Below are 9,846 nucleotides of genomic sequence, written 5' to 3'. Positions count from 1 at the left end.
TTTTCTTAGTCGTGCCCGGTTACATCCAAATCTGACATTTGTACCACCATTCCCCAGACACCCTGTATATACTCAGAAGGTAATTAGTTCAAAAATTGAAATGTGTTTTTAAAAATGATTCGTATCGCTATTTGGATTTATGAGTTGCAAAATATTGCAGACTAATTTTCAATTTTTAGTTTTGTTCAAATGATTGCAATGAGTATTTTAATACAAGAAAAAAATTGCAAAAAAGTAGGGACATTTTGCTTAAAAAAAATGAAAAATTACTTTTTGACAATTATCGGCAAAACAATGATTCTTCCAAACTTTTGTTAGGAAAATGCATTATTTCGCAACATTTTGGTAGTACAGCAGAATTTTTAGGCAATTTTAACATGAAAATGAAATTTTTTTCAATTTCTGATGAGAATTGAACATCATTTTAACAATTTTGACATAAAAGTGAGTCTTTTAAGCATTTTGGGAAAAAATTGGACGTTCTGTGTTTTTTTTGTAAGAAATTGACAATTATTATTTTTAATGAATTTTGGCAAAAAATTAGTAGCCTAAATAACGAAAATGAAACTTTTCAGCAGATTTTTATCAAAACAAAGAAACTTTTTTGGTAATTTTTGATATTTTTTTTGGTAAAAAAACAAGTGCTGAATTTCTTTAAAAATGAAAAATTCAAACTCAAGGAGCCAGAGAGCCAGAAAAAAAAATTCTGAGAAAAAATTGAAAATAGGTGTTACAAAAATGAATGAAAATGTTTTCATTATTTGGTCAAAATCTAGTCGCATATTTTGTTTGTGGTAGTTAAAATTACTTGGCCATCAACGGCCCCCAAAAATTTGTATTTTATCAGTAATATTCGGCTATTTGAAACTTTTTGTTTATATTTTTATAATCGTGAGCTCTTATGTTATGTCGCGAATAATACTGATTTATACGTATGACGAGAATGTTGTTTTGGAGCTTTAAGCTCTTGTTATTGTTGTTAAAGTCGTTCGTTGACCTTCGAGTCAACTTCAATATTTTTCAAGAATAAATTTATATTTTAATTCTTGATGTTTTGTATTTGTCAAGTTAGATTTCTTTGATTTGTTTGAGTATTTCCCTACAATAGGTGCCAAAATACCAATTTTAAAAATTTAATTAATTGGTATTTTATAAATTGGTGTTCCATTTGTAAACTTATTGATATTGGTTTTTCATTTTTTTAATTTTTTTAAAAAATTAGATGGTTTTGCAGGTAGGTAGGTATTGGTTTTTTTGTATCAGTATTGTTCCGCAGTCCTAATTTATTTATTATCAATTTGTGATTTTTCATATTTATAGCCAAAGTATAGGCTCTAATTTATTTTCTTTTGTACTCAGTCTACATAACGTTGTTTTTTTTTGTTTGGTTTTTATTTATTTTCATTCTTAAATGTTTAGTCATTTTATGTGATCTTAATGTAGGCATGTAAGACTGTCCAGATGTATACATATACTATACATAATATTTTATTTATTATTAATTTGCGATTATGTACGTAAAACTGTCCAGATGTATACAATTTATAATTTTTGTTTTTAATAAATGCAATTTTTTAATAAAATGTGTAATTAATGTGAACGTAGTATTAAAGAGTGAAAGATACGAGTGAAAAATACTGAATAACCTAGTAAAGCGGCCCTCTGTATGGCTTTTAGTACTTTTTACCTAAAAACATAGTAAAATTTGCTACGGAGTTTAGTAAGTACAATTCACTATAACACATAGGTAGTACTTATTACGACGAAATGTAGTAAAAAAAAGAGATACTAAGTCAAATAGTACAATTTACTAAATTTTGTTGTAATAGTAGGTACTATGCGTTATAGTTATCATACCTTACTAAACTCCGTAGCAAATTTTACTATGTTTTTAGGTAAAAAGTACTAAAAGCCATACAGAGGGCCGCTTTACTAGGTTTTTCAGTACTTTTTACTACGGAAATTTCTCTCAGGGTACTCAATCACAAAGAAACTAAGCAAGATTATTCACACAAATATCTGATCATTTGAAGAAAATAGAAAATTTAAATTTAAAAGGTGAAGAGAATCGAAGCTTTATCGGGTACGTTGTAATAATTAGTGATTCTATAATGAGGATTATTTTACAGATACCAAATCTCTTTAATGTTATCATATGAAGAATTCATCCACATCTGTATAGGATATTGCTCATGGAAACGGATTTTTTTTTTAAAACCAGATTTTCTAAAAGCTTTACACTCGACCCCCCTTCCCCACTCCACACAAACAATAAGACATTATGAAAATCATTTTTTTCACAAGAAAATTTTAAAAGAAAATTAAATTGGAAGAAAATTTGCATACAAAGTACTTTTCAATTTCATCAAAAGCAATTTTCTTTTCAATGATTTTTGAAAGTTTTTCAGGGTGTCTATTGAGGAGGATAGCGTCGTATGCATTGTTTTATCTACTAAAGAATCAAAAGCACAAAATAAGATTTGAACCAAATTTCAGCCATTAATCTCAATATGACCAAATTTTGAGTTTTCAATTTAAAAAAAAAAAACAGGCATTTTTTGATTTCCTCATAATCATTTTATATTATGGACTACGGGGGGAGGGTGGTAGAGGAAATGGGGGCAGCAATTGTCGCTTTATACTCTACCTTTCCAGATTAATGTCCGTGGAAAGATGAAAAATCTTACAACTTATTCATTCCTAAAGAAATCAATCCATGATCTCTTAAAAAGTTGGAGAAATGGAGAATATGAACAAGATAACAAACTATTGGTCGCACATGACAGCATCACATACGCCATGTTCTACTGTCAGTTGTCACTTCATTCGCCAGCTTGAAATTGTGTCTGTATACCTACTCGCAGAAGAATTTAATCACGGTAGGTACAGTACATGCGATACCTACATACGTGTAATTTGCAGATATTCATTATGTAATTAAATAATTAGCTACTGAATGACTAAATTAAAGAATACCCAACTTTTTATTCGTGTTGCAAATCAATAATTGATCTTTTAACCAGGGTGATAAATTGGCCAACACGTTAACAAAGTGTGAAATATTCCATCATTTTTCAGATACCATGCATGAGTAAGTAAGTATTTAAATTTCCGTATAAAAAATTGATAGGTTACGTACCTTACCTTCGCCATTTGAAAACTCGTTTCATTAACAATCTGTCAAGTTTCAAGAAGCTGTGTGCTGGTAGTGTGCCCTTTTAAGCTGGAACGACCTGTAGTATATAGTAACACTGTGTTATCAAAGTGAATATAATTTGGTAAATGAATAAAATGGTTCATTTGTATAGATTCTTGTATTATGATGATTAATGAACCATATAGAGTATAGGTACATATCTGTAGCCCAGATCCAGGGAGTGCGTGAAATTATAAAACTTGCAGGTTAAAATATTGCATAATAATTATGTAGAATGCTCAAGCTTTGAAATATTTACTCATCTACCTATGAATATTTTTACAATAGCTGCCTATACCTATCTTATGCATGGTTTGAAAATGAAAACAAATGTATAGGTATGCACCATAAGGTAAGTAGTACCTAATTCCAGACGTATTAGGTACTTAGGTATCATATTAGATTTGTGTACATAAACCTAACACTTTAGCGTGTTATTTTTTTACTAATTCTAAATCTCGTCTCGAGTAAGATTATAATATGACCTTGAACTTGAGTATATTATACAATTACTATAATATGTATGGATTTATCAGTGCGATACTCGAGTAGGTAAGTATACATGGAAATTTTTTCATCAAAAGAAGTTTCTCGGAATGACAAAAATGTATTTAGAAAATACATTACCGAGTGCCAATGCTACCTTATACCTACCACAGGTATCTGTTTTTAACCATTTATTGAGTGGACGATAATGGCATGCATAGAGGTACTTGAAGTACATACTGCGGGTACCTAAAACCTATGCATGTATTATCGAAATTATACGAAAATTCTCGAGAACTAACCTGACGCAACACACATTCCACCGAATGCTCCACGAGCCAATGGGCATCCCTCCCTACATAATGGTCAACTGATGGGTTCTTTTGCTAAAGCATTCGTTCGAGTGCAGCAACTTGGATTATTACTCGTATTAGTGCTTAAGTAGACGCGGGTAATTGTAAATAATGATAATTGCAGCAGTAGGTACGTTGAATTTCTCGAAAGGTACCACTCGATACGTATAATTAGTAATAAACTGGCCCTAATATACAACATGACTAATATAATTTCGAAATGAATGGCCGATTCAATGATCGAAGGTGAAAGTGATAGATTCATGTCGTTGTAGGTCCTACGTATGTGTGATGTGTTTACATTTGAAAAGAAAAAGAAAGAGAAAAAAGATCAATAGGTAGATGCAGCTATAGGTAATTATTATTTAAAGAAGAAAAGATAATTAATTCGATGTAATCGCACTACTGGATGTATAGTCGGGATTATGTATGTCTACTGCTCCAGCCTACAAGTGTTCATAGCGAACGTCTTTTTAGTAGTGCTGGCCATACAATTACACCATTGAGAAATCGGTTGACGACAGTACATGCAGAAATGATTTTATTTTTTAAAAAAATGCATTTCTACCCTGGTAGGTAATTATGAGTCCTTTTTTTAAATATTAAAATTAGTTTAATCAGATTACCAGAAACAATTTTTCTTGGTAGGCATAGGTAAAAGAGAGTACGATTGAGAAGACGTACTCGTAAAGACGAGTCATAGAATATCAAGACTGAAGATGGTTCCTTGAGGTTTCCTCTAGTCTCAAGCGTACGTATAATGACATAATTCGCATCTTACCATACTCTTCTGCGAGCTGTGAAAGAATTTTCAGCGCAGTCAAACACAACAAAACGGATAAATGCAATCAAATGCGTTGGCTGATATTCTTACTGAATTTTCACATTTTTAAGAAGAGGATTCACTTTTTGTGAAACAGTTGTACAGGAATTGATTGGCGATTGAATAAATAGATTGATTTCTAGGTGAATCATTCGCGAACGAATTAAATATGTAATTCTAAGTAATCGAAGTGCCATAATCAAAAACCGAGGATCTGCATCGAATTTACTTTTTTCCTACAAGTTTGATAAGAGAATCCTTTGCTTTTTTTTATGATCAACCAATACATTGTGGCGAACGAAGACTGAACCGATTTCAATGAAATTTGAAATCTCAAAAATCCACCATGCACCGTTCCTAATACAATCGACGACAATTTTCAGCTCTTCACGCCAAAACGTAACAACCTTTGCGTTTAATCGTGAACAAAATGAGGTAAGTAGGTATAATGTGGAAATTTTCATGGGGCGACTTTGCACACAATTCATTAAAAATTCAATTATGCGCCCCCACCGGCCCCTACTCATGACGTGGCTCTATAATGTGGTCACTCAAAACAACCGCGGATTTGGACTTTGAGTCAAGTTTTTCGGATTAAGTACATCAGAGGAATGGGAAAAATTAAATCATTGTACTGCTTACACCAGAAAAGAACTTCCGGCTTCAAAGATTGTTTCAAACTTCGAATTATCTGTTTGTAAGCGAAGCGAATCGAATCATTCACAAACAATTGATGATTGAATGAATTGATTGATTTCTAGGCGAGTCATTCGCGAACGAATTGAATAATTTCAAGTGAATCATTCGCGAACAAATTGAATTGTTTTTGGTGAATCGTTCGCCTACAAATTTATTCATTTTTAGTGAATCGTTCGCGAACGAATTGATTCATAAACTAATGAAATAATCAGTTCGTTCGCGAATGATTCGCTAAAAATAAATAAATTGAAATTCGTAGGCGAATAGTTCTTTTAAAAAATTGAACAAGTCGTTCACGAATGATTCCCTTGCATGAATTGATACTCTCATGAACAATTCACTGAAAAATGAATCAATTCAACTTGTTAATGAACAATTCGTTTAAAATTTTTATAATCTAGTTATCCATCCGACTCCGTAGCTAACAAAAACATACCCACATCGACTTCAACGAGTACCGTCAGGATCACGATCAATGGAACGAAAATCATCATGTACATCGACCAATTGACCGGAAAAATGAAGAACTGCATACAGAGTGGCAAGATTCATTTAATCCAGTGGCACTGCTTCTAGGCAACGGTCGATACCATGTTGAGATGCGATGCGATGCTTGTGAAACAAGGACAACGCTGTGAAAAATTTATTTGCAAAGTTTTTTCATTATCAATACCCAGAGAAAGACTGAACCGATTTTGATGAAACTTGAAATCTCACAAATCGACGACAATCTTCAAGTTCCAAAACGTAACGACTTTTGCATTTAATCGCAGACAAAATGAGGTATGTAGGTATGTAGAAATTTTCATGGGGCGACTTTGCACAAAATTCATTAAAAAATTGAATTTTTCAAGAAGAGCTGAGCCAAGTCACAGTCAGTGTTGAAAAATCCACAACATCAATAGCCTGATATTTCAAGGAAGCAATTTTCTTCGTTTTTCAATATTTTTTTAAAATTTTGGGGGCCGGCAGTACTTTGAAAAATGAGACTTTTCGCTCAACATGAAAATTGAAGGGGCTACCAACGATTTTAAATTCTGAAAAATGGCGATAAAAAAATAAATGTGGGAATGAATACTAAGTCAAAAAATAAACAAATTTTGTTACGATCGTTTTTTTCCTACTCTACAATAATTTAAAAAGTTTCTGAACCTCAAAAATTGTAAATTTAATCAAAATTTTTATAAAATCGAAAATTCTCGAGTTTCAAAAACTTTTTAAATTTTAGAATAGGAAAAAAAATGATCATAACACAATTTGTTTATTTTTTGACGTAACCAGTATTCCTTTCCGCATTCATTTTTTTCATAGCCATTTTTCAGAATATTAAAAATCATTTGTAGCCCCTTCAATTTGCAAATTGGGCAAAAAGTTATGCCCCCCGCCGGCCCCTACTCTTGACGTGACTCTATAACGTGGTCACTCAAAACAGAAAAGGAAACTGAAATTGATTTAACCCCTCGCACTGATTTGGACTTCGAGTCAAAGTTTATTCGACCAAGTACATGAAAATATCACCAGAGGAATTAGAAAAATTATATCATCGTACTGCTTATACCAGAAAAGAACGTCCTGCTTCAAAGATAGTTTCAAACTTCGAAACCATACCAGTGGGCAGACAGCATACGTCATAAGATTTTTGACGTTTCTCAATTGTTATGCCAATTATCAACGATGTAAAATTTATGATGGAGAGCAAATATTCTTGAAAATAAACGCCAACCGTTTCAAAATCGATTCTATGATTTTTGAAGTCTGTTTATAGTAACGTTTAGATAGGTAGTTTTTATTTTCATTTTCTATTTTTTTTTTGTATTTTCTTCAGAAAACTTGGATCTGAAAAATTACGGAATGATAAACACAACAACAAAACACCTCTTTTTGTATACCTACACTGGACAAGTGGGCACTGCACTCGCATAAAATATAAGCATCGAAAGTGGACTTTTAAATTAACAAATCACCCAATTGACATGACAGTCATATCGTCGCCTTAGTTGCAAAAACTTGTATCTCCAACTCTTGAGATCACACCTTGTGTAAACCGTTCTTTTTGCACTGTAGCACTCCCTATTGGACTTTAATGCTCAAATAAAAGATAGATAACAGAGGGGGACCACCCTCTCTTACCTAGCTTTTAGTTGAGCGTTCAAGTCCAATAGGGAGCGCTACAGTGCAAAAAGAACGGTTTACACAAAGTGTGATCTCAGAGTTGGAGATACGAGTTTTTGCAACTAAGGCGACGATATCCAGTTATATAAACTACAGCAACAAAGTGCAAAAGAATTTTTTTCCGATTTAATAATATACGGTTATATATATGTGAAGCGTTGGGTTTCAAAACCAGCTAAATGAAAAAAGTAAAATTTTACAGGAAATGAAAAAAACGTTTAGAATTTTTAGTTTTAGAGCTACAGGGAAGTTTTTTTCGTCATCGGACAAGTTGGTAAGCATGCTTTCAGTTGGCTAAAAACCAAGACTGTAGAATCAGTTTTGATTGGTCAAAAAGCAGATTTAAAAATGCATTTAGTAGGTTTTGGAGCGTAATTACGCACATGGAAAATTTTAAAGTGAAAAAAACGAGTTTTTATTGGGATAGTTTATCTTAAAGGTTCGTGAATTTGCTTTTTTTGAGTTTTTAAAAATTATTTGTGGCATTATCTTTGATTTATTTCAATCGAAATATTATAATTTATTTTTTCTGCGTGTATTTTTCTCTAAGAAATAAAAGTATAATTTTGGTAAAAAGTGCAGATAGTAGGTTTTGATGAAAAAAACAAACATACATTTAGTAGGTTTTGAAGCAAAAATTTCATTTAGTAGGTTTTGAAGCAAAACACCGTTTTCAATCGCATTTTAGGTGGCATTTAGTAGGTTTTGGAGCAAAACTGACTTCGCCATTCGATTCGGGAGGTCCGAAAATACCCGAATCCATAATAATCTCATTTTCGAAAAATGGTGCATTTAGCAGGTATTGAAACCCAACGCTTCATGTATGTATTTTTAATGTTTTATGTACATTTATGTTGTATGTAATGATGTCTGTGAAAAGACGAGTCAAGAGACTAGAGATGGTTCCTTGAGGTTTCCTCCACCTAGTCTTGAGCGTATATGACAAAATTCGCATCTTACCACAGTGCTAGTGCTATCGATTTTTAGCAAGGCTATTTCAAGAGATGATTGGGCTCATACCTTACCCTCTCACTCTTTTCGAAGATAGCACAGCAGCAATATCTATATATACAAACTCAACTAGTAAAGGCAGGGTAAAATATATTGAACTAAAATACATAAAAGTAAGCGAATATTTTCAAAACAATATTCTCAAGGTGACGAAAGTAAATTCCAAGGAACATGAACAATTTGCGGACTGCTCAACTAAGCCACTTCCTCCACCTAGTCTTAAGCGTATATTATGACAAAACTCGCATCTTACCACAGTGCTAGTGCTATCGATGACATGAGCGCAATTAATGCCGAAATAGAAGATTATTTTTTCGAAACGGAGCTTCAATCAGCAGATATTAACCTAATCAATTTCTGGAACTCTTGAGAATTGTGAAACAAAAATTTCCTCTCTTAAGAGCAGTCTCCGCTGTAATTTTTGGGGCATCTCCAACGGAGGTCAATGTGGAAAGATTATTTTCAAATCTGCATTTTATTTTTGATCCTCTCAGAGGATCTTTAAAAAGTAGTACCATATACAACATAATGTTAGTGAGAAGTAACGTCTCCCTTCTCGATCTTATGAAATTTTTTTTACTCATTGTCGTTTATATTATAGAAATTTAGAAATAATTAGTATTGTTGTATATGCATTTTCACTCGTATGTCGAATATATTCAACTTTTTAGTTTTCGAGCATAGATGTTTTGATTTAGTAAAATGAAATCTATTTCAATGGTAGGTAGTTACTTTCTTTTTTCTAAGAAAAATACAAAATTGAAGAAATCATGCAACCAGTTTGGAATGTATATGTAGTTATTAGGATGGTCCTTAATACACGACAAAAAAATCTCCTCTGAAGATAAAATAATTCCCCATTTGTCATTTGTTCCATTTTTGAAAAACTCGGGCTGCGGAGGGCCTCTCAATTTTCAAAAATTTTTAAATTTCAAAAATTTCAAGTTTCAACGCTTTTGAAAAGTTTCTTCTGAGTAAAATGAACTCTCATGAGGATATTAACCCCCTCCCTAAAAAACCCAAGTCGGTCGCCCAGAATAGAGATATTCTGGGGGTGAGCTTGGTTTTCAATGGAGGGGGCTAAAATCATCATGAGAGTTTATTCA

Source organism: Planococcus citri, chromosome 1, assembly GCF_950023065.1.
Source record: "Planococcus citri chromosome 1, ihPlaCitr1.1, whole genome shotgun sequence".
In the NCBI taxonomy this organism is placed as follows: Eukaryota; Metazoa; Arthropoda; class Insecta; order Hemiptera; family Pseudococcidae; genus Planococcus; species Planococcus citri.
This window is presented reverse-complemented; position numbering follows the sequence as displayed.